At 38.9% G+C, this 26,627-nt stretch overlaps 1 pseudogene; it reads left to right on the forward strand.

Annotated features, from left to right (window-relative positions):
• Nucleotides 1–639: 639 nt before the first annotated feature.
• Nucleotides 640–2,407, forward strand: LOC139033009 (heterogeneous nuclear ribonucleoprotein K pseudogene; annotated as a pseudogene).
• Nucleotides 2,408–26,627: the final 24,220 nt, after the last annotated feature.

Raw genomic sequence — 26,627 nt, forward strand, 5'->3', positions numbered from 1 at the left:
GTCCATCACCAACTCCCGGAGCTTGCTCAAACCCATGCCCATTGAGTTGGTGATACCATCCAACCATCCCATCCTCTGTCGTCCCCTTCTCCTCCTGCCCTCAATCTTTCCCAGCATCAGGGTCTTTTCCAATGAGTCAGTTCTTTGCATGAGGTAGCCAAAGTATTGGAGTTTCAGCTTCAGCATCAGTTCTTCCAATGAATATTCAGGACTGATTTCCTTTAGGATGGACTGGTTGGATCTCCTTGCAGTCCAAGGGACTCTCAAGAGTCTTCTCCAACACCACAGTTCAAAAGCATCAATTCTTCGGTGCTCAGTTTTCTTTATAGTCCAACTCTCACCTCCATACATGACTATTGGAAAAACCATAGCTTTGACTAGACAGACCTTTGTTGGCAAAGTAATGTCTCTGCTTTTTAATATGCTGTCTAGGTTGGTCATAGCTTTTCTTCCAAGGAGCCAGTGTCTTTTAATTTCATGGCTGCAGTTACCATCTGCAGTGATTTTGGAGCCCAGAAAAATAAAGTCTGACACTGTTTCCACTGTTTCCCCATCTATTTGCCATGAAGTGATGGAACCAGATGCCATGATCTTAGTTTTTTGCATATTGAGTTTTAAGCCAACTTTTAAGCCAAGATTAAAGATAAGAATGGGTTCTCTGTCTAGCTGTGACCAGCTGAGGAGGCATGGTGGCATAGGGACGGTACCCTTGCCGGATTGGTGTGTCCCTTGAATACAAGAAAATGGAAACTGAACAGCCAGAGGAAACCTTTCCCAACACTGAAACCAATGGCGAGTTTGGTAAACACCCTGCTGAAGATGCGGAAGAGGAACAAGCTTTTAAAAGATCTAGAAACACTGCTGAGATGGTTGAATTATGCATTCTGCTTCAGAGCAAGAATGCTGGGGCAGTGATTGGAAAAGGAGGCAAGAATATTAAGGCTCTCTGTACAGACTACGATGCCAGTGTTTCAGTCCCAGACAGCAGTGGCCCCGAGCACATATTGAGTATCAGTGCTGATATTGAAACGATTGGAGAAATTCTGAAGAAAATATCCCTACCTTGGAAGAGGGCCTGCAGTTGCCATATCCCACTGCAACCAGCCAGCTCCCTCTCAAATCTGATGCTGTGGAATGCTTACATTACCAACACTATAAAGGAAGTGACTTTGACTGCGAGTTGAGATTGTTGCTTCATCAGAGTCTGGCAGGAGGAATTATTGGAGTCAAAGGTGCTAAAATCAAAGAACTTCGAGAGAACACTCAGACAACAATCAAGCTTTTCCAGGAATGTTGTCCTCAATCTACTGACAGAGTCGTTCTTATAGGAGGAAAACCTGATAGGGTTGCAGAGTGCATAAAGATCATCCTTGATCTTATATCAGAGTCTCCCATCAAAGGACGCGCTCAGCCTTACAATCCCAATTCTTATGATGAAACCTATGATTATGGTGATTTTACAATGATGTTTGATGACCGCCGTGGACGTCCCGTGGGGTTTCCCATGTGGGGAAGAGGTGGTTTTGACAGAATGCCACCTGGCTGGGGTGGGCGTCCCATGCCTCCCTCCAGAAGAGATTATGATGATATGAGCCCTCGTCGAGGACCTCCTCCACCCGCTCCTGGACGACGTGGCCGGGGCGGTAGTAGAGCTCGGAATCTTCCGCTTCCAGCACCCCCACCGCCTAGAGGAGGAGATCTAATGGCCTACGACAGAAGAGGAAGACCTGGAGACCGTTATGACGGCAAGGTTGGTTTCAGTGCTGATGAAACTTGGGACCCTGCAATAGATACATGGAGCCCATCAGAGTGGCAGATGGCTTACGAACCACAGGGTGGCTCTGGGTATGATTATTCCTATGTAGGGGGTCGTGGCTCATATGGTGATCTTAGTGGACTTACGATTACTACACAAGTAACTATTCTCAAAGATTGGGCTGGATCTATTATTGGCAAAGGTGGTCAGCGGATTAAACAAATCCGTCATGAGTCAGGAGCTTCAATCACAATTGATGAGCCTTTAGAAGGATCCGAAGATCGGATCATTACCATTACAGGAACACAGGACCAGATACAGAATGCACAGTATTTGCTGCAGAATAGTGTGAAGCAGTATGCAGGTGTTGAAGGATTCTAATGCAAGATAGTTTTTCTTTTTTATAGTGTGAAGCAGTATTCTGGAAAGTTTTTCTAGGACTAGTGAAGAACTGAAGGAGTCCTGCATCTTTTTTTTTTTTTTTTAATCTGCTTCTGTTTAAAACGCCAACATTCCTCTGCTTCATAGGTGTTCTGCATTTGAGGTGTAGTGAAATCTTCGCTGTTCACCAGATGTAATGTTTTAGTTCCTTACAAACAGGGTGGGGGGTGGGGGAGGGTGTGCAAAAACTAACATTGAAATTTTGAAACAGCAGCAGAGTGAGTGAATTTTAATTTTTGTTCATTGTAGGTGGTTTAAAGAAGTCCCCCCATGTAATTATTGTGAACACTTTGCTTTGTGGTCACTGTGACATTTGGGGTGGTAGGACAGTGAGGAAAAGTAACAGTAGTCCATATGTCCCTGGCATCTATTCAGAGCAGTGTGCAGAATGTAATGCTCTTTTGTAAGAAACATTTTATGATTTTTAAAATAAATTTACTGAAACTATTTTTGGTGGTCATTTTTCTTAAGATGGTCATTTTTCAAATGGCTGAATTCCCTCCAACCTACCCCTAAACGGAACACTAAGTTTAATTTTCAGTCCTCTGTTGGACATAAATAAATGGCATCTCTTCTTGGACTTAGGCAAAGTATCTTGACAATACTCAGTTCTGGTGATTCTTAATGATTTGAAGTTCATTGCTTGGGAGGAAATTCCACCACACATTCATGCTTATAATAAGCTGAGGATTTTTGTTTGTTTTTGCAAATGCTTGCCCCTACTTTGCAATGATTTTCTGTTCGTTGATTCTGAAGAACCAAGGTGGGGAGCAACACAACCGATGGAATAGTGGTATAAGTTTATACCAGAAGCTTAATGACAAGTTTTATTAATCAGAATAATACTTGGTTATGGAAGAGACTGATGCTAAATAAATTCTGATTATTTTTTATTAGATAATTTCTCACGTATAGACTTACACTGTCAGCTTGGTAGTGTCTATTAGTTAAACTTTGTAAAATATATTTTTTTTTCTTGTTTTTCCATTGTATGCAAATTGAAAGAAAAAGATGTACCATTTCTCTGTTGTATGTTGGATTATGTAGGAAATGTTTGTGAACAATTCAAAGAAAAAAAGATGAAAAAAAATCCTGTGGATGTTTTGTGTAGTATTTCTTGGCATTTGTATTAATAGTTAAAAGTTCACTTCCAAATAAAACTCCCATAATGCTAGAAAAAAAAAGTAAAGATAAGAATGTTTACTATCATTGCTATGATCAATACAAACTGCATGTCCTGGCCAAGATAGTAACACAAAAAAGAAAATGAGATATAAGTTTTAAAAGAGAAAAATAATTGCTATTTCTAAAGGTATGATATGAATTGTTGATACTGCTTATCTTTTTTGAATTATCTATCAGAATTATTAATAATTATGAGCAAATTAGCCATAAAAATTACTTTAAAAATCAAAAGTAGAATATCAGTGACCCGTGGAATAATAGCAAATGAACTAACACTTGTATAACTGAAGTCTAAGAGAGAAGAAAAAGTATGGGGCAAAAAAATTATTTAAGAAAATGTTTAAAATTTGTTAACTTTATTTTAAAAATATACCTATAATTACAAAAATTTAAGCAAACACCAAGCAGAAAGGAAAACAGGACTTAGGCCTATTATATTAAACTGCTGAAAGCCAGAGTTAAATAGAACATAAAAACAGCAAGAGGAAAAATACACATGAAATACAGGGAATAAAATAAGAAGGCTGTTTTCTTACCAGAAACAGTGAAAATCAGAAGGCAATGGAAAAATATCTTTTAAATTTATTAAAAATATATCAAATCTATCAATCTAGAAAAGGCATTGATCAGCAGATGTGTGCAAGACATATTTGTGGAAGTTCTTTTGGCTAAGAGTAAGTGATACCGGATGAAAATTTGATAATGAAGAGTGAAACATTAAATATTGTGATACAGTTTATGAAAATAAACAAATTAGATGAAAAAGATACACTTTTTTTGAGAAAAACAACACACCAAAGTGACAAAATTGAAAAAAATAATTGTATAGTCCTATTAAGTAAATAAAATTCATAATTAAAAAGATAGTCAAAGGTACAAACTTCTAGTTATAAAATAAATAAGTTTTGGGGATGTAAAGTACTGCATGGTTACAGTTAATAATCCTGTATTGTATTTAAAGTTGCTGAAAGTAGAACAGTTTTTGTCACAGGGAAAAAATTATAACTGTGTCTGGTGATTGATGTTAACTAGACTTATTGTGGTCATCATTTCATATATATACATATACTAAATCATTATATTGTACACTTGAAATTATTCAATAAAATAATGTTATATGTTGATAATATCTAAATAAAAATAAAATCCTTCCTTCATAGAAAATGCTGGGCTCAGATGGCTTCACTGGTTAATTTTATCAAGCATTTAAACAAGAAATTATACCAATAATTGTCTTCTGATCTGTTTTTCCAGGGAAATTGGCAGTTAAGGGAACAGTCTGAGTTTACTTGCTGAATAGATATATTTAGATTTGGGTCTGGCCAATAAAGAATTTCAGTATAATTTCAGCTGGGCTATAACACTGTTGAAGTTATCCATTTATCCTTCAGTGAGCATTTGACTTTGGTGCTTAGCTTCAGCTGCCTTTTCCCTTGCTATAGGCCGATGTACAAGAAAAGACATGAAAAACGTAGGAACAGGGCATTGCTGTTGGACAAAAAATTCAAGTTATAATCTCTTGAAGATGACTAATGTCAACATTGATATAAACAAAGTCAGAGTGTCGGAAAGAAAGAAAAGGAACTCTGGTAAATCTGAGCCTAGATCAAGGTAAGTTTTGCATTTCATAAACACATGCTTTAGGCCAAATATTTAATGGACTAAAACTAATCACAGGGTTCTTGTTGCAGGTAAAAGAGAAGTAAGAAGAGATAGTCTTTTACAAACATTTCTTTCTAGTTTTAAAAATTCCTATTCTAGCAGAAAATTTCCCAAAATGAAGGAGAATAGACACAACTGAGGAAGAGGAAGAAAAGTGTGCATCTGTCAACAGCCATCTGGAAGACAAGCTTCCAAGGAAGAAGGAAGGTCTGGCAAGCTAAAGCAGCAGCCTTTCGCTGAATCTTCACGTGCATGGGCTGCGGTGTATGTAAATATAAATGGTATGGGTCAGATTCCCCAGAAATTGACTCTGAGGGGAGTCTAGTCTACAGAAGGGTCTTGAGGTGTTGCTGTCAGGATCAGTGTTTGTGTGAGATGGGGGGGAAGCAGAGTCAGGCCAAGGGAGAGAAGTTGGGCTGCTATGTAGTAGCAACAAAAACCAAGGCAAGCCCAAGGGGAGCCATGAGTCTGGAATGGCTCTCTAGGTATATTCTGATTTGGGGAAGGGAGACCAGCTCTTCATATTGCATATCAACAAGTCTTGGGATGCATCTTGTCCCCTGCAGGAGGAAGGATGACGGGCAATATGGCTGTTTTCACTGGACGGCAAATCCCAGGGAGGACTGATGGGTGATGGCTAACAGCCAGCAGCACATTGAGTTGAGGGAATTAGCACTTTCCTTCCTGGAAAGGGGACCTGGGCAGTGTTTACTGCAGTCCACTTTTGCACAGCTTGGATCCCCTTGCTTCATCTAAACTCTGAAGGTCTTCCTGCAGGAGGGGTGGGTCTCTTTCCTAGGGTAAACTTATAAGCTATAGCCTTCCTGGATGCAGGTAGGCTTGAGGCTACAACTGTGATATGCCTTAGTTTCCTTCCTCCATGATTTATCCTAGATTTTCTTCCCCCACTGCTCATACCTATGCTGCCTTTGGTGGCTGAGCTGGTGGGGTGATCTAAAGTTGTATCTCTGATTATCTAAATCCCTGATAGAGTCCTTCTCAGACCTTGGCCACTGTATTTGTCTATTTACCATCACAGCTGAGCAAAGAAGTGTTGAGATAACCAAGTGCCAAACACATTCCTCCCTGGCCTCAATGTTCCATAACAGCCTTCCTCCTGATGATCACATCAATTGCTTCTTTCAAGATTGTATTCCTCTCCTTGCCCCCTGGCCCCTTGTCATGAGAAGTATGAAGTATACAGGCATAAATCATAGCTTACATTTCCAAGCTGGAAGTTCCCCACATATAGGAACTAAGACCAGTAAACACAGAGAGACCAGAAACCAGAAAAGGAAGAAGAAACTCCCTATGGATCATTCCTACTTTCATCCCTTGGTCCCTGGCACTGTGTATTCTAGTTAACTAATGGGGCACAGCGCTATGTATTGGTTGTTAATCTGAGTATATATCGCATCCTGGAAGATGACTACCTATCCTTGCATGGTATCATTTTTTAACTTGTGCCTTTTCTATGCCATCTGTAAGCTATTCTATTGTTCTTCAATGCCAGCTGGTTTGGATGCTGTGGTACATGACAAGACCAGCTGATCTCATGACTGTGGGCCCAGGGTTGCACCTCCTTTGCTATAAAGTGTCTTAATCAATGGTTTCTGAACAGTGACGTCTTCACACTTTGCCTGAGACAACTCTTTGTTACAGGCAATTGTCCTGTACGTTGATGTTTAGTAGCAACCCTGACCGCTGGCCACTAGATGTCAGTAGCCTCCTCCTAGTTTCGAGAACCAACTATGTCGGCGACACTGTCAAATATCCCCTTGGGTGGGGGGAAATATTGCCCCTGGTTAAGAACCATTGCCTAAGCCTGAAGCAATGTCATATGGGATTCCACGTGGGTGGATTCAACTCTCTGTAATCACAGGGAAAATGGTGCTGCCTGAGATTCGCCAGACAGGAAAGGCAAATCCAAACCTAGAATACATAGAGATGCAAAAAGTGTTCAAAATAAATTGCAGTTTTTTTCCAGCTTGGAAACAGTTCAATGCAGTTAACTTGCCACCAGGTGGCTGGTTAGCCTCCGGAAGGGATGGTGCTGTACGTGGGAGTCAGCATTGATCGCTCTTGCCAGCCTCAGCAAATGGGAGCTCCTGTAACCAGACCCACGCATAGCCTCCATTCTCTGGACACTATGACTCTGTTCATTGTGCCTCGTGTTCAAACACTGTGAGCTCTGATGACACAGAGGCGGTTGACGTGGACCTGCTGACCCTTCGTGTACTGTGATTACTTGGTTGTTTAACTCCTGTCCAGAGTAGACGCCCTCTACACACAATGCCAAGATCCTCACACTGTATGCCCTCTCCCATTGCTCCATCCATGTACCATGACTGATCTCTCCATCTTTCTCCTCTCAAGCTACTTGCCACCCATGAATCTGCATAGATTTTAATCTTGGGCCATTCTTTTTTCACCAAAAGGTGATCAGTTGTACCACCTGGAGCTCTGGCTATCAGAAAGATTCACCCCACCACTGTCTTTAAAGGCCACCATGTAGTGAAGTTCTGATCCATGTTTAGCTTACATGCAAGAACTGGGATGACAGTTCATAAACCAACTTTGCTCTTTGCCTCCTTTGTCAGCTGTCCTAAGGCATCCCCTACACAATATAAATAAATGTTGGTTAAGAAACTGGTGTATGAAATGGGAGTCGGGACCAGATTGCGCTGCTTACTTGAGTCTTCTGGTGTTGCTGTTGTTCAGTTGCTAAGTCATGTCCGACCCTTTGTGACCCTGTGGACTGTAGCACACCAGGCTTCCTTGTCCCTCACTATCTCCTGGACTTTATTCAAACTCATGTCCATTGTGTCAATGATGCCATCCAACCATCTCATCATCTGTTGCCCGCTTCTCCTCTTGCCCTCAATCTTTCCCAGCATCAGGGTCTTTTCCAATGAGTCAGCTCTTTGCATCAGGTGGCCAAAATATTGGAGCTTCAGCTTCAGCATCAGTACTTCCAATGAATATTCAGGGTTGACTTCCTTTAGGATTGACTGGTTTGATCTCCTTGCAGTCCAAGGGACTCTCAAGAGTCTTCTCCAGCACCACAACTCGAGAGCTTCAATTCTTCGGTGCTAAGCCTTGTTCCCTGGTGGCTCAGTGGGAAAGAATCTGCCTACAATGCAGGAGCCTCAGGAGATGTGGATTCGATCCCGAGGTAGGGAAGATCCCCTGGAGGAGGGCATGACAACCCACTCCAGTATCTTTGCCTGGAGAATCCCATTGACAGAGGAACCTGGCAGCCTACAGTCCCTAGGATCACAAAGAGTCGGACATGACTAAAGTGACTTAGCACACACAAGCCTTCTCAGTGGTCCTACTCTCACATCTGTATATGACTACCAGAAAAGTATAGCTTTGACTATATGGATCTTTGTTGGCAAAGTGATGTCTCTACTTTTTTAATACACTGTCTAGGTTTCTCATAGCTTTCCTTCCAAGGAGCAAGCGTCTTAATTTCATGGCTGCAGTCATTGTCTGCAGTGATTTTGGAGCCCAAGAAAATAAAACCTGTCACTGTTTTCACGTTTTCCCCATTTGCCATAAATCAATGTGCTTGTGCCTAATCCTTGTACCATTTTCATCATAAGAGTGAGCAGGTCTTGTAAAGTACATAATTTTGAACTATTTGACTCCTTTCTTTAGTTCTAAAATGAAAGGTTGAATTAAATAAACTATAACATCTCTTCCAATTCTAGAATTTTATGAGAAGAAGCATAATTTCATGTTTAGAATGATGGTTGATGTTGGCAGCTTTGCTTTATGACCATAAGTTCATTGCGTGGCCTCATCTATGAACTCCTCTATGCACCTATTTATCATCATCCCAGGTGGTACTAGTGGTAAAAATCTGCCTGCCAATGCAAGAGACAAAAGAGATGTGGGTTCTAACCCTGGGTTGGGTTAGATCCTCTGGAGGAGGAAATGGTATCCCATTCCAGTATTCGTGCCTGGAAAATTCCACGGGCAGAAGAGCTCGTGGGTAGCCCATGGGCTACCGTTCACGGCGCTGCAAAGAGCCAGACACAACTGAGTGACTGAGCAGACACAACCAATTAAATCATAATAGTGAGGAAACAAACATTCTCAAAGCCAATAAAAATTGCCTGTGTTCACAACAACATTGTTTCAAGTATTCACCAATCAGTTTCTTGTACCAAGTTGCCCAATCACCTACACACACAGTTTATAGTAAACGTTATTTTTAAGATTATAGAATAAAGCATTTCCTTTGGAGAAAACTTCAAAATGAGAGCTGATGGAGTCAGAGATAGATTGAGATGGAGGCTACGAGGCATGAGGATTGCTGCTTATTTATTTGCAATGAACAAACTATTTTAAAGTTGACTAACAGAGTTTGTGGGATGTGTGTGAGGGGTGGTGTGTGTGTGTGTATTGATAATTGCAAGGTGTTTGCTAAGGCTTATATGAATTGCCCAATGAAATGAATGTCTTGATCACTGCAGACTGTGGAAAATATACCCCAAGTGGGAAACACATTTTCTAACAGTTTCTTTCTGACTGTGAGGGCATCAGCCTTCTGGCAATAGAAGGTTTCAACCTATCTGGAAAATATTTACAATAACAAGAAGATGCTGACAACCCTCACTAAGTGGTGGGTGGATGAAGCCCAACTGCAGCTGTTGAAAGGGTCCAGAAAGAGGGGATCTGAGGCCCCTGCCCAGTTAGATGTTTCTGGCAGACTAGTTTTGAAATTTTATAGACTTCTCCCCACCAGTGTCTTCAGATGTCATGTGATTCTGTTTACTATATTAACTTTATTATGGTAGTCTAAAATTGAATCCTCAGTATCTCTGAGGAATACCTGTGTTTATCTGTTACCACGCTCTCTTGATTACTGTCGCTTATGGTAAATCTTGAAGTTGTGTAGTGTCAGTCCTCTGATTAATTATTCTCCTTCAGTACTGTGTTGGCTCTTTCCCGTCTTTTACCTCTCTTTAGAATCACAAAATAATTTGATGAAATTCGGATTGGAGTGGCAATGAATGTATAGATCAGTTTGGGAGGAACCGGCATCTGGGCAATATTGTCTTCTATCCGTGCACATGGACTATCTCTCCATGTATTTAGTTCTTTAAAAAAAAATTTCCTTTATCAGAATTTTGCAGTTTCCCCCATACAGATATTAAACATATTTTGTTAGGCTTATACCTGAGTGTTTCACCTTTTTTGGGTGTTATGTTATGTATGGTTCTTATTTCCTTTCTTGCTGTTTTGCATTGAGTGGAACTTCCAGCACTGTTTGAATAAAAGCAGTCAGAGCAGACATCCTGGCTTGTTCCTGATCTCAGGTGGAAAGTATTTAGTCTTCTTATCACTAAGGTATCTTTCCTGCAGGGTTTTTTGCTTTTGTAGATGCTCTTTATAAAGTTGAGGAAACTCCCCTTTGTTTCTTATTTTCTGACACCTTTTATCATGAATGAATATAGAACTTTTGTCAAATGCATGTTCTGCCTCAACTGATATTATCCTGTGACTTTTTTTGTCACTCAGCCTATTAACATGTGGATTACATTATTTTCAAGTAGTGAACTAGCCTTGTAGCCCTGAAATAAACCATGTTTTGTCATGATCTATAATTCTTTTTTATATATGGCTGCATTCTATTTGCTAATATTTTGTCAAGAATTTTTGCATCTATATTCATAAAGGTTATTAGTCTTCACTTTTTAAATTATTTTAGTATTGCCTTGGTATCAGGATAATATTAGCTTATAAAACTAAATGGAAAATGTTTTCTGCTATTCAAGTTTCAGAAAGATATTGGGTATAATGAATTGTTCTTTCAATATCTGTATAATTAGTTTTAAAATTATGAACTCAATTTCCTTACTAGATTTTGGACTATTCTAATCCTATATTTAATATTGAGTGAATTGTGGTAGCATGTGCTTTTTGAGAATCTGGTCCATCTAGTGTAAGTTATTCAATTTACATATGTAGATTATTGATTTGACATATTTGCTTCTTTCTAATATAAACATTCAGTGTTAATAAAATTTCCCCTCAGAACTATATTTGCTATGTCCCACAGATTTTACGCTGTGTTTTAATTTTCATTCAGTTCAATGTATTTTTTATTTTCCTTGAGACTTCCTCTTTGACTCATGTTTTCAAATGTGTTGTTTAGTTTCCAAGTGGTTGGAGGTTTTCCTGTTATCTTTTTGTTATTTGTATATAGTTTGACTCCAATGTGTGTAAGAGATCACAGTTTGTGTATTATTTTCATTATTTCAAATTTGCTGTAGTTTGTTTTATCGCCCAGGATGTGGTCTATCCAGTATATGTCCTATGGTTCCTTGAGAAAACTGCATATTCTGCTGCTGGTGGTTGAGTATTCTATAAACATCAATTTGAGCTTGTGGGTTAATGATGTTTTTAAGTTCTTTTATATCCTTGCTGATTTCCTATCTAGTTGTTTTATCAGTTGCTGAGAGAAGGATATTGAAATCTTCAACAATAATGGTGGGCTTGTTTAGTTCTCTTTATATTAATAGTTCTACCAGCTTTTGTTTCACATATTTTATTGTGCTGTTCTTTGGTACACGTGCATTTAGAATTGCTATACCTTCTTGGAGAATTGATCTTTTAACATAATGTAATGTCCCTGGTAATTTCATTTGCTTCAGTTAGCTTCTTCTGACACTACTCTGGCAGGTGAAGTGCACACATCACTTCATTATTGCTAGAAGTCTTTTTTGTTTTCTGCTCAGCCTCTGTTGACTCCTGAAAAGAGGAGGAGCTCCTCATCACTGCTAGACATGGATGAGAATTCAGCCTCTCCATTAGCACCATCCTATACCACCTGGTCGGTAGAGACATGAGTGCTTCCTATTGCTCCCTCATGGGATATTGGAGGGTGGAATCTCATTACTGCTGGGCAATGGTGAAGGTCCCGATGCTCCGCTAGACTTCCTCTGACAACACCTCAGTGTTAGAGGGCACGCCTCACGTCCTGGTGACGGTGGAAGTCTAGACTCCCCTGTCAGCCTTTACCAAGGGTGGGAAGTGGGACTAAAGTTACTTTTTTCCCCCCTGTGATATTTAGCTAAAGTAGCCCAGTGGTAAAGAATTGGCCTGCCAAAAAAGGAGATACAGCTTCAATCCCTGGGTTAGAAGATTCCCCTGGAGAAGGAAATGGCAACCCACTCCAGTATTCTTGCTTAGAAAATCCCAGGGACAGAGGAGCCTGGTTTGCTACAGTCCATAGGGTTGCAAAAGAGTCAGACATCAGTGAATGACTAAGCAGCAGCCACAAGTAGCTAAAGTTGAGCCTCTTCTGTCTAAACATTTTCTGTCTTGCTAGACTGCCCATTCCTGGTCCTTTAGCTAAAGAGAGTAGGCCTCTGCTATGACTTTTTTAGTTTGCATCTATTTGTTTCTTGGTTGGCCGTTTCTTTGGCTCCAAGTCTGGGGTGTATAAGCAGAAGTGGAAACACAGAGAACTCATCATTGTGTCGTTTCTTAGGTCCTGAGGTCCCTACTCTAACTTCTCTCAACTCCCCTTTCAGAGTCTTCTTATGTTTTGTTTTATACATAGTGACTAGAACTTTTAATTGTTCATAGTGAGAAAAATAAGGAAAAGTATGTCTACTATATTTGCATAAGTGGAAATCTCCTTTGACTATTTTGACTGATACTGTATAAGCATTCTCATTTTGACTGATACTGTATAAGCATTCTCATTTTAAAGAGATAGTTTGAAATCAGCTCCATTTACTTTATTACTTGAGTATAAAATGACCTCTTTCCACATATGGTTGGATGTAAAGGATGTGAATTATCTTAAGTGCAGTCAAGTTTAGCCTGTTCTCTTTGGAAATACTCTACTGGGTCAGTGACACATGTATCATACATGGGGACCCCAGCCCCATGTGTATATAGCACCTTCTGATCTAATGACAATATAACAAATTCAGCCAATATGTAAGAAATGCATAATATTAACTGGCCTTTCAGGCAATAAGTTTGAGGAGGAAATGAAAAACAAAAAAGATTTTATTCATGAAACTTCTAACACTGACTATAACAATAGCCTCTGGAAAAGTTACGGTGCCATGTTACAAAAGTTCTCTAGCTTATTTATCTGAGTAACATAAAAGTTCTAGTGTTTTTTAGGATACCATTTAGAAATACATATAATTGATGTCATGATATAAATTTAGATAAATTTTAATAGCAGGAGATATGTTTTTATTCAATAAAAAAGCAACTCTGAGCACAAGATATAAACTAAAAGTCCTAGACTATTTTTTTACAATTTTTTTCTTTTAAAAATCTGTAATTGTTAGAAAAATCTTCTAACTCTATAATTGTCTTTAGAGAAGCAGAGTACAAAGTTTTAAGAAATACATTTGGGAAAATACTTGAAACTTAAAAACTATGTTTTTAAATTTTGAAAGAGCAAGTACTACTTTGTTATAAGAAAAGACAGCTTGATTCTTCACAGATATTTAATGACTTTGTAGAAAGCACAAAACTGAAAAAGCTCTGATAAATGAATTGTTGTTTGATTTGGGTCTGAGTCTCCGTTGTTCACTTGAACTGTGTCTCTACATTCAATATTGTGCTTTGAAATTTCAGTGTGGCCTAGATAGAAGGAAGAGATGAAGGAAGGAGAAAAGGAAAGAATGAAGAAAGAGAAGGAAGGAAGAAAGGAAGGGAGGGAGGAAAAGAAGATTCAAATATTTCAAATAAATCAGCACTTGTGAGAAAAGGCCACTGTTTTTCATGCACATGCTTGACTTAAGAAAAAGGCAAAATACATTTAGAAGACTGTGCAATTTTTTTTTTTGCCTTCTCAGCTTTCATTTCCATTTACCTGGTAATAGCACCCAAAGCGTATGGGTCAAGTGGTAAGCCCATTACCCAAATTGGGTCAATAAGCAACTTACAATACACAGGCTTCCCTGGTGGCCCAGGGGTAAAGAATCTGCCTGCTAATGCAGGAGACACGGGTTCGATCTATGGGTGGGGAAGATCCCACTTGCCGTGGAGCAACTAAGCCCTCACGCTACAACTATAGAGCCTGTGCTCTAGAACCTGGGAGCCACAACTACTGAAGCTCTCACGCTCTAGAGCCCATGCTCCACAGACAGAAAAGCCACCAAAATGAGAAGCCTGCATGCTATAACTAGAGAGGAGCTCCTACTTGCCACAACTAGAAAGCCCCCACAGCAACGAAGACCCAGCACAGCCAAAAATAAGTAATATATGAATAAATAAACTTTAAAAAAGAATATCTTAAAAAATTTTTAAAAAGTTACTTACAATACAGAATGTTAAAAACTTTAGTAATATGCGATAAAGCAACAATATTTTTCACCCAAAACTTTATTCATTAGCCTCATTCAACTAAAATATAAAGTCTAAAATCATTTTGAATAAAATCCATCTGAATCTCTAGATTGAGTGATGTCCAATAGTCTTTCAGAGTATTTACCAGTATTTACCTAAAAATGCCCCGGTTTCCATAGGTGACTATGATTCCAATTCCATATTAACTCCAATATCCACAAGGATGTTTACTGCTTGAAAAATGTCTTTCTCCTTGAAAAAATTCAACCAGAGTGCTAAAGACAAATGTCCTCTGAAAAAATTAAGGTAATTGGTCTGCCTTAAATGGCACAGGCTAGAATTCCACAGACAAACCACTGTCATAACTCTCCACTGGATCATCTAAACAGGTAGGCTGTTCATGAGACTTGCGTAGAATTTGCACTATGTTTCAGGGGAATGTTTGTGGTCTCCTGTAGACTATTTTATAACATTTTTCAAAAAAAAAAAAAACTTCTAAGAAATCATATTCACTGTAGGTATTACTTGAAGGTACCAGAAGGCATCAGCCTTTGGTTAGAGGGAAATATTTCTGCTGAAAGAGAGCAAAGAACAGAAAAATATGCAACTTCTAAAGGATTAAAGTCACATTCTACAGTTCATATTTTTTCTTGACTGGACTTTTTATTTTATTTTTTTCATGATATCTTCTTTTTTTAACAGTCTTATTTAAAAACTGGATTACCATAGTTGAAAATCAGAACCAGTGGGTACACTAGAGTTGAAAATTCTGGACAATTTCATAATTTTCTTTTATTTTAGAATTACATTGACTAAATATGGAGATATAAAATATTAGGTTGAGAGAAAATTTATTCAGTTATTGGGTAAATAATGCCACAAGAGGCATTGGTTATGATGAATTAATACTACCACAGCATGGGCATTTAAAGCAATATTCAACATTTAGAAAAATGTGTCTTTGAGTGGGAAAACCTAACAGATAGAAAACTATAACAGTGATGGATCATAAGCCACCTTTACTTTCATTGTTCTGTACTACATTCAGGCACTTATCCTCCACACCAGGCAGGCCAATCACCTTACTTCATGTCAGACCCAGTCTTTTTTGGGTCATCAGGCAAGGCAAACATTTTCATCTGAAATGTCACTGCAAAGTAAAACACATAATTTGTGACATTTCTCAATACAACATATTTCTAAATAGCTATCCAGTTTCCTATATAGAGGAAGACAAAAAGTACATTTTCTACAGATCACCAGAAATAGGGTATGGAATGAGATAAGTTTCAAGAGAATAGTATCTTTTGGAAAAATTCCAGTACGGAGCTCTCGTTAGTAGATGATTAAGAACAGAATCTGAACTCAGGTCCCTGGAAACTTATTCTGCTTTGACACACTGCCCCTTCAAAATAAGTATATCAATAATACAGAAATGAAATCAGAAAAATACCTATTAAATTTGTATTTATTTATTTATTTTGGCTGCGTTGTGTGGCATGAGGAATCTTTGTTCCCTGACCAGAGATTAAAATTTGCACCTTGTGTTGGGAATGTGGAGTCTTAACTTCTGGACTGCCAGGGAAGTCCCTAACTATCAAATTTTTAAAATTAACAAAGCTTTCTCTTTTTAAAAAACTCCCATATTCTACAAGCAAAAAGATAATGACCCTTAGTTTTATGGTGAGTTTTTATCTGATTTATTTTTCTATCTTTAGCTTAAAAAATTGTAGTTGTACTAATGTAGCATCATGTAATTTTAGATCCTACTTTCCCATTGCACTTTATAATAATCACATACTACAGTTTCAAAAATTTTGTATTAATAAATATACCTGGGTGATGTTTCCTTGAATTGGATGGTCTATAGGATTCAAGAAGAATCCTGAGAAAACCTCAATGGCAAAGTGTGAACAGGCAGAACTGCCAATGGGAAAAAAGCTACTCCTATGATGTTGCAATTTTCAGAGCCAAGGAATAAGTCTTGAAAATTTTGAGACTGCTTTGCCCAAATATCAGATTTGAGGAAATCTTTAGGTTCACATTTTTCCTGGATTAGCCTGTCTTTGACTCTTTATCCTTATATAGAAATAGCTGGACTGGTCATATTTTACAAAGAAATGGAGAAAAGATTTTTCAGGCCAAATCAAATTTTCTGTTTCTGTTTCTCCCAAATTATTTTCAGATGCAAGAAAAAGCAAACCACACAGAAGAGCTGTGCACTGCAAGAAGCTGGAATGCAAGTCTTCATCGAAGGGAGGGAACAAAGTTTGAATAATTCAACCACAAAATATGTGAACCGCAAACAAGTATAAACACACAGGTAGACACAACACACAAATGCGTGCACATACACACACACACACATTGACACAGGTCTGTCCTTTTCCCAGGAATTTTCATCAATGTATTTTTTTTTTAAAGCTTATAACATCCAAGGGAAAGTATATAAAAGTTTCAAAAAATATATAAAAATATTTCCATATTTGAATGCTTGCTTTTACAAATATTGTGAATATTATAAAAAATAAATTCTAAAAATATAAAAATAGAAACCATACAGGCAAAGTTTTTTAATGATCAGGCCATACATAGTCAATTAAAGTTGAAAATATGCCTCAAATCTTCCTTTAGGATACAGCTCCAAAATCTTCCCTAAAATGTAAGAGTTTCTAGCATAAATTGTGTTCTCCTCCTCTGTCATATGGGTTCATTTGTGCAGAGGATAGAAAATTTCTACCAAATACAGGACAGATAGGGATAAAGATACCCACCAGATTGTCTTTTTCTTGGGAGCAAACAATTAAGTCAAAGCTAGGCAATTAAAGCATCAGTGTCTAATATCAAATTGTAGTTTCTCTGCCAGTTGACACAAAATTTAAAAGATACCTAGTTATGCAAAATTATAGATTTTTAGCAATATTTTGACTTTCTGATTTTCTCAGATAAAATTTACATTTTCAGTGGACTATGCAATTTCTTTTAGACACCGTCAGAGTAAATTGAGAAACTCAATATGACTTCCAAATCTCTTGGGAAAATAGTAATGTCATATTTCTTGAATTATTTGTAGCTCTCAAAAACCTGGTACTATACAATTATGATTGGCACCATTCATTTCTTCCTTATTCCTTCACTGCCTTATATGTGCCAAGTAAGGGCTTTGGTGTCACAGATTTCTACATGCATATGATAGCATATATCTGTGAAGGGCTTTCATCTGTCTTGAGGTAAGCAAATAATTTAAAATGTGATTAAGCACTTTTATTTTTGAGAATATGGTAGGTTATTTGTCCAGAAAAACTCCTCCAGAAAATAATACCAATAAATATGGAATAAATTTTTAAAAATAATATACTTTTCTATTACTTGTCTGAGATCATGAGAAAGTAAAGGAAATCTTGAAAAGCAGATGGCAAAAAGGTGTGAATACAGAAAAGCAGACAATTTCCAAAATTATTGGTGTCATGAAAGCATCTGCTACACCTGGTGACTCACAGTTGCATGGTAGAACAGACAAAAAGCCAGAAATCTTTTCAAGTGGATATATAAAAACAAAGAGACAGTCCAAAACCAAAAGCTTCCCAAAATGATATACTAGTAGATGAACTAGGAAAGAACATTTTCACAAGGAGACTAAAGACATACAAGAAAGTATGAATGAAAGTCATCAGAAAAATCCAACTCGATATATTGTACATTTGGGAAAGACACATTCAGACTATGAAATGACTAGCAGGCATATGTTTCAATAAGTAAGAAAATATCGAGATTATGAAGCAGGACAAGAGTTTATGTGTGTTTTTTTTTTTTTTTTAAAAACATCACCAAGAAGTTAATGAATCTGAAAATGAAGTCATCACTGAGACTATAGAACAGGGGAAGAGAGAGTAAACATCTGGAAGATAATTAAGCAAAAATAAAGCAGGAAATGTAACTGAAATTTCAGATGGAGAGAGAGAGAATGAGAACAAGGAAATATTCAAATGGTTAACTATTTAGGATTTTCTAGTATTATTGTTAGATAGCAGTCATTCTGTATATGGCCCTTACTTTATATGACCCTGTGTATACTCTTGATTAACTGTGTTCAGTCAGAAAAAGAGGCTAAGTTAACTGAGTGAAATACACAGATCAGTTTCATCCTTTATTAGCAAAGTTTGCCTGTAATAAAAACTAACAGATCACTTCTAAAATTTAATACACATTGAAGCACAGAGCCCATATTTTTGAGCATGTACACAAATGCTGATGACACAAGATGGAATGGAATGTGAAATGACAGAGGCGAAAACAAAGTCCTGGAAGCTAAAGGGAGACAGAGTCATTATCTAGTTAGATGCTTCAGAGAAATTTTAGCACATCTTTTTAATTGTCTTAAAGGAGAAGTACAGAGAGGTATTGAGACTGTGCTGCAGGGCAGTAGTAGAAATGAAGAATAAAGGGAAGATGGAAGGAAATAAACTTAGTCTAGATAACATCCAGAATTCTGAGAGAGTTAGGAGAGTTAATATAGGAAAGGTAGACAGAGTGTCCATGGTAGATGATTATATACATATATATACATACACGAGTGTCCAGGAGTCTCCAGCTGAGGCGTGGGTTGGCGGTGGCCAGCTGCAGGGCTGGGGGCACTGAGTGTAGCCGTGCATGCATGTGACCTTTTGAAGGAGGTCTCCATTATCTTAATTACCTCCACCATAGTTTGGCCCCAGGTAAATAGCAGGGAGGGGTCACAGCTCCACCCATCAACAGAAAATTCGACTAAAGATTTACTGAACATGGCCCTGCCCATCAGAACAAGACCTAGTTTCCCCTCAGTCAGTCTCTCCCAGCAGGAAGCTTCATTAAGCCTCTTATCCTTCTCCATCAAAGGACTGACAGACTGAAAATCACAATCACAGAAAACTAACCAATCTAATCACATGGACCACAGCCTTCTCTAGCTCAGTGAAACTATGAGCCATGCCATGTAGGGCCACCCAAGATGGTGTCTGAGGAGGCCTTACAAATAGCTGTGAAAAGAAGAGAAGCAAAAAGCAAAGGAGAAAAGGAAAGATATACCCATTTGAATGCAGAGTTCCAAAGAATAGCAAGGAGAGATAAGAAAGCCTTCCTCAGTGATCAATGCAAAGAAAGAGAGGAAAACAATAGAATGGGAAAGACTAGAGATCTCTTCAAGAAAATTAGAGATAACAAGGGAACATTTCATGCAAAGATGGGCTCAATAAAGGACAAAAATGGTATGGACCTAACAGAAGCAGAAGATACTAAGAAGAGGTGGCAAGAATACACAGAAAAACTATACAAAAAAGATCTTCATGACCTGTATAATCACGATGATGTGATCACTCACCTAGAGCCAGACATCCTGGAATGTGAAGTCAAGTGGGCCTTAGGAAGCATCACTACAAATAAAGCTAGTGGAGGTGAGGGAATTCCAGCTGAGCTATTTCAAATCCTAAAAAATGATGCTGTGAAAGTGCTGCACTCAATATGCCAGCAAATATGGAAAACACAGCAGTGGCCACAGGACTGGAAAAGATCAGTTTTCATTCTAATCCCTAAGAAAGGCAATGCCAAAAAAATGCTCAAACTACCACACAATTGCACTCATCTCACATACTATTAAAGTAATGCTAAAAATTCTCCAAGCCAGGCTTCAACAATACATGAACCGTGAATATCCAGATGTTCAAGCTGGTTTTAGAAAAGGCAGAGGAACCAGTGATCAAATTGCCAACATATGCTAGATCATTGAATAAGCAAGAGAGTTCCAGAAAAACATCTATTTCTGCTTTATTGACTACACCAAAGCCTTTGACTGTATGGATCACAACAAACTGTGGAAAATTCTTCAAGAGATGGGAATACCAGGCCACCTGACCTGCCTCTTGAGAAATATGTATGCAGGTCAAGAAGCAACAGTTAGAACTGGACGTGGGACAACAACTGGTTCCAAATAGGAAAAGGAATACATCAAGGCTGTATATTGTCACCCTGCTTATTTAACTTATATGCAGAGTACATCATGAGAAATGCTGGGCTGGATGAAGCATAAGCTGGAATCAAGATTGCTGGGAGAAATATCAAAAACCTCATATATGCAAATGACACCACCCTTATGGCAGAAAGGGAAGAAGAACTAAAGAACTTCTTGATGAAAGTGAAAGAGGAGAGTGAAAAGTTGGCTTAAAACTCAACATTCAGAAAACTAAGATCATGGCATCTGGTCCATCACTACATGGCATGGGGAAACAGTGGCAGACTTTAATTTTTTGGACTTCAAAATCACTGCAGATGGTGACTGCAGCCATGAAATTAAAAGACGTGTACTCCTTGGAAGATAAGTTATGACCAACCTAGACAGCATATTAAAAAGCAGAGACATTACTTTGCCAACAAAGGTCCATCTAGTCAAGGTTACGGTTTTTCCAGTAGTCGTGCATGGATGTGAGAGTTGGACTATAAAGAAAGCTGAGCGTTGAAGAATTGATGCTTTTGAACTGTGGTGTTGGAGAAGACTCTTGAGAGTCCCTTGGACTGCAAGGAGATCCAACCAGTCCATCCTAAAGGAAATCAGTCCTGAATATTCATGGAAGGATTGATGTTGAAGCTGAAACTCCAAAACTTTGGTCACCTGATGCGAAGAGCTGACTCATTTGAAAAGGGCCTGATGCTGGGAAAGGTTGAAGGTTGGAGGAGAAGGGGTTGACAGAGGATGAGATGGTTGGGTGGCATCACCGACTCAGTGGACATGAGTTTGAGTAAACTCTGGGATTTGGTGATATACAGGGAGGTCTGGCGTGTTGCAGTCCATGGGGTCGCAAAGAGTCAGACATGACTGAGCAACTGAACTGAGCTGAATTGATATATATACATATGCGTGTGTGTCTTTGTAACCCCATGGGATGTAGTCTGACAGGCTCGTCTGTCCATGGGATTTCCCAGGCAAGAATACTGGGGTAGTTTGCCATTTCCTCCTCCAGAGGATCTTCCCAACCAGGGATCAAACCTGCATCTCCTTCATTGGCAGTCAGATTCTTTACCAGAAGCCACCACTAAGATGAAAGTGTATCTTTCTATACAATGCTTAAAATATTGCAATCATGAAGGTTTATGCATTCAAGCATAAGAATTTTTGAAATTTACTATTATTTTTCAAAGCAAGATTGGATTCATGCCTCATGCATGCCAGTGTTATGCCAGCGTGTTAACTGGCATCACTGAAATGGGGCATTGGTGTGTTAGACTTCTGGCACCTTACACAAACACTCTCCTTTAAAGAGTTTAATTCAAGAACATCTTCTGCCATACTAATCTCATTTACTCTAAGTTATTAGGGACACGTGGGGCCAGTGTGGGGGTTGCAGATGTATTCAACCCTCCCTGAGAAAGCTCAGGCTCAAGGGTGTAGGCTTGGGTCATGACCAACTATTTCTCAGGCCCAAGGAACGGCTGAAAAACCATAGTTTATTCACTGAGCATCCAAGACCATGGATGTCTGTGGAATTTCCCTTCGCCCCAGGGATTCTCAGATCTTCTTGGCCCACAAATTGTTCATCCACATAATGATGTCATAATGAATGTATTGATGAAGCCCTGTCAGCTGATGCTCACAAAGACAGAACAAAGCCACAGTCCTGTTAAAGGCTTCCCTGGATTCCCAGAATCATTTTTGGATAGTCTCTACTAGCCAGATGTGAACTTAATCCACTGTAGTCAGCTAACGTGGGATGACTTTACTGCCACATTGCTGACCATAATTATTTCCTGCTGTAGGAATACACTCTCACTGCATGTGAATCTTTCTTTAATTTTCCTGTAGTGAATACCATGTTAGTTGTGAGACAGTATGTTTTCAAAGGATGAAATCTATTAGACCTATATAAATGTAAAGTATTAATTAGCATCTCCAAATTCCAGCTCTAACATTTATCTGGAAGGAGACTTCTTTTTGAGTGTTTATAAAATGGTATTTAAGGACTCAGTTATAGACCAAAGGAGCTGATTCCCATGGACAATCTAATTTAGCTAAAAACCACATGACTAACCACATCCAATTTCATTTTGCACATACATGGAGGGGCAAAAAGGGTCCACTCTAAGCAACAGTAAGCACACAGTGCTCACATTTAAAATCTTCTCATCTTATTTGAAGATCTCCCCACTTCCTCCTTACTCAACGATCACATAGTATGGGGGTGTATAACAAACATAGGTTTCCTCTTCAGCAGTTCTGATGGCTCCTAAATAAGTCCTTTATCCTGTCAAGAAATTTAACTATGGTAAAACACGTTTTGACACTTTGGGAATTCTACTGAAAGCTCCATTTAAATTTCACTTGGGTAAAGGAATTTGGTACATCCTGTCAATCTAGGCCAAAGGGAAACGTGATGCTGTCTACATTTCTGATGGCCAGCGGCTAAATAAGCCATTCTGGGCTGAAACTGAATTCCTCTGTGACTTTTTCTTAAACTCCAAAACAGTGGCTCACATACTCTTCTTCTCAGTGCTACCCTTACACAACAACATTTACAAGCTTGGGATACTCTCCTGGGCATATGTGGATTTTCACTTGATCCATGAACTCTCTTTTGTCAAGTGCTTCAATGATTCAGAATCTCCACAACTGTTAATAGTCTATCAGTAGCAGTCTCTCTCATTTGTGGTCAGAGGATGCTGTGATGGGTAATTTCAGAACGGTATCCTGCTATTCTAGTCTCCCCTGCAAAGCTCATCAAAATGCAAGCAAATGAGACAGACACTACCATAAGACTGAACTTGAAAGTGTTCTAATTCATATTATAAAAATTAACTCATTCACAAACTCAGTACTCTGAGATTTATTCAAACTAAATTATTTTCTGGCAATTCATCCATTCAACTTAGAGCCAGAACAGGAAGTTGGAAAGTGCCACTCTCGAAGAGTACACCAACCTGTTCTTGGGCAGCATGTGGACTCAAGTGTTGGGCTTGCAGTGCAATTCCAGTTGCTAAAATGTTCAGGCACTGTTGTAAACATAATGGTCTCACTGCCACCTCCACTTCATCTTTACAGAAAAATCTCTGTGTGAAACGGAGAAGAAGTCAAGAGTACAGGAGATGATAGAAGTCCACTCAGGTCTGATAACGGCTGAAACAACTACAACCACAAAGACTGAGGGCAATTGGAATTGATTCAGCTTAAGGTGAAAATACCACATATCATGTCTTAGCCAGTTCCTCTCAGACCTGAGCATCAAAATTGCTGGTGGAAAGTTGAGGGAACCTGTTGGTTGTATACGTAAATGAGTCACTAACCAGGAAGGGAAGAAATGCTTGATGGTCCCTGAAGACCTGTAGGTTTTGTGGCTCCTGAGATTCTTCTGGCTAAACATAATTTTGGCTTGTAATGTTTTGCTTGTGAGCTTTTTGGCTTGGACATGAAGAATGGTGAAGGATGGAGGAAGAAGGTAAAGAGAGAGAGGGGAACAAACAGACAGAAAGAGAGGAAATGAAGGAACTTGGTTTAATCACCTTAAGTATGAAGACATCTTTCCACATCTTTATGACACCACAGAGTAGATTCTCAAAGAAGACATTACTCCAAGCAGCCATAGCAAAACTTCCGGCTACAATTGTACAGGCCTTGAGATCCTGAAGTACATAAATGGGTCTAGTAATCTTAGCAATGGAACCTTCGAAGGAATGAATAGATGGTATTTTAACCAACTGCTGAAACACCATATAAAAGATCCAGTTCTATCCTATTTTTAGATCTATTGATAAATACTCCAGCAAATACCATGACATTCACAGTATTTCTGATAGAGACACTAAACAGATATACGCACTTGCTTCCATTATTAGATAAATAAGATAATTTAAACCTGTGCTCCTCAAATCTTAATGCCTGTGTAAGTCATCAGACAATCTTGTTGAAACGTAGATTTTGATCCAGTTGTCTGAATGGGGTCTGAGATTATGTATTGGTAAGATGGTAGGCACTGAGAGAAGGGATCAGAGGGCAGACAGACTCAAACTACAACCACAGACAACTAGCCAATCTGATCACACGGACCATAGCCTTGTCTAACTCAATGAAACTAAGTCATGCCGTGTGGGGCCACCAAAGACAGACAAGTCATGGTGGAGAGATCTGACAGCATGTGGTCCACTGGAGAAGGAAATGGCAAACCACTTCAGTATTCTTGCCTTGAGAACACCATGAACAGTGTGAAAAGGCAAAAAGATAGGATACTGAAAGAGGAACTCCCCAGGTCGGTAGGTGCCTAATATGCTACTGGAGATCAGTGGAGAAATAACTCAAGAAAAAATGAAGGAATGGAGCCAAAGCAAAAAGAACACCCAGTTGTGGATGTGACTGGTGATGGAAGCAGGGTTTGATGCTGTAAAGAGCAATATTGCATAGGAACCTGGAATGTTAGGTCCATGAATCAAGGCAAATTGGAAGTGGTCAAACAGGAGATGGCAAGAGTGAACGTCGACATTCTAGGAATCAGTGAACTAAGATGGACTGGAATGGGTGAATTTAACTCAGATGACCATTATATCTACTACTGTGGGCAGGAATCCCTTAGAAGAAATGGAGTAGCCATCATAGTCAACAAAAGAGTCCAAAATGCAGTACTTGGATGCAATCTCAAAAACGACAGAATGATCTCTGTTCGTTTCCAAAGCAAACCATTCATTATCACGGTAATCCAAGTCTATGCCGCAACCAGTAGTGCTGAAGAAGCTGAAGCTGAAGGTTCTATGAAGGTTCTATGAAGACCTACAAGAACTCTAGAACTAACACCCAAAAAAGATGTCCTTTTCATTATAGGGGACTGGAATTCAAAAGAAGGAAGTCAAGAGACACCTGGAGTAACAGGCAAATTTGGCCTTGGAGTACAGAATGAAGCAGGGCAAAAGGCTAATAGAGCTCTGCCAAGAGAATGCACTGGTCATAGCAAACACCCTCTTCGAAAAACACAAGAGATAATTCCACACATGGACATCACCAGATGATTGACACCGAAATCAGATTGATTATATTCTTTGCAGCCAAAGATGGAGAAGCTCTATACAGTCAGCAAAAACAAGACTGGGAGTTGACTGTGGCTTGGATCATGAACTCCTTATTGCCAAATTCAGACTTAAATTGAAGAAAGTGGAGAAAAACAATAGACCATTCTGGTATGACCTAAATCAAATCCCTTATGACTATACAGTGGAAGTGAGAAATAGATTTAAGGGACTAGATCTGATAGAGGGCCTGATTAATTGTGGATGGAGGTTCATGACATTGTACAGAAGACAGGAATCAAGACCATCCCAAGAAAAAGAATGGAAAAAAGCAAAATGGCTGTCTGAGGAGGCCTTACAAATAGCTGTGGAAAGAAGAGAAGTGAAAAGCAAAGGAGAAAAGGAAAGATATACTCATCTGAATGCAGAGTTCCAAACAATAGCAAGGAGAGATAAGAAAGCCTTCCTCAGAGATCAATGCAAATAAATAGAGGAAAACAATAGAATGGGAAAAACTAGAGATCTCTTCAAGAAAATTAGAGATAACAAGGGAACATTTCATGCATATATGGACAAAATAAAGGACAGAAATAGCAGAAGCAGACGATATTAAGAAGAGGTGGCAAGAATAAACAGAAGAACTGTACAAAAAAAGATCTTCACGACCCAGATAATCACGATGGTGTGATCACTCATCTGGAGCCAGACATCCTGGACTGTAAAGTCAAGTGGGCCTTAGGAAACATCACTACAAACAAATCTAGTGGAGGTGATGGAATACCAGTTGAGCTATTTCAAATTCAGAAAGATGATGCTGATAAAGTGCTGCACTCAATATGCCAGCAAATCTGGAAAACTCAGCAGTGGCCACAGGACTCGAAAAGGTCAGTTTTCATTCCAATCCCAAAGAAAGGCAATGCCAAGGAATGCTCAAACTACCACAAAATTGCACTCATCTCACACACTAGTAAAGTAATGCTCAAGATTCTCCAAGCCAGGCTTCAACAATACATGAACTGTGAACTTCCAGATGTTCAAGCTGGTTTTAGAAAAGGCAGAGGAACCAGAGATCAAATTGCCAACATCGGCTGCATGATTGAGAAAGCAAGAGAGTTCCAGAAAAACATCTATTTCTGCTTTATTGACTATGCCAAAGCCTTCGACTGTGTGGATCACAATAAACTGTGGAAAATTGTTAAAGAGATGGGAATACCAGACCACCTGACCTGCTTCTTGA

This window comes from Odocoileus virginianus, chromosome 34 (assembly GCF_023699985.2).
Source record: "Odocoileus virginianus isolate 20LAN1187 ecotype Illinois chromosome 34, Ovbor_1.2, whole genome shotgun sequence".
NCBI classification, from domain to species: domain Eukaryota; kingdom Metazoa; phylum Chordata; class Mammalia; order Artiodactyla; family Cervidae; genus Odocoileus; species Odocoileus virginianus.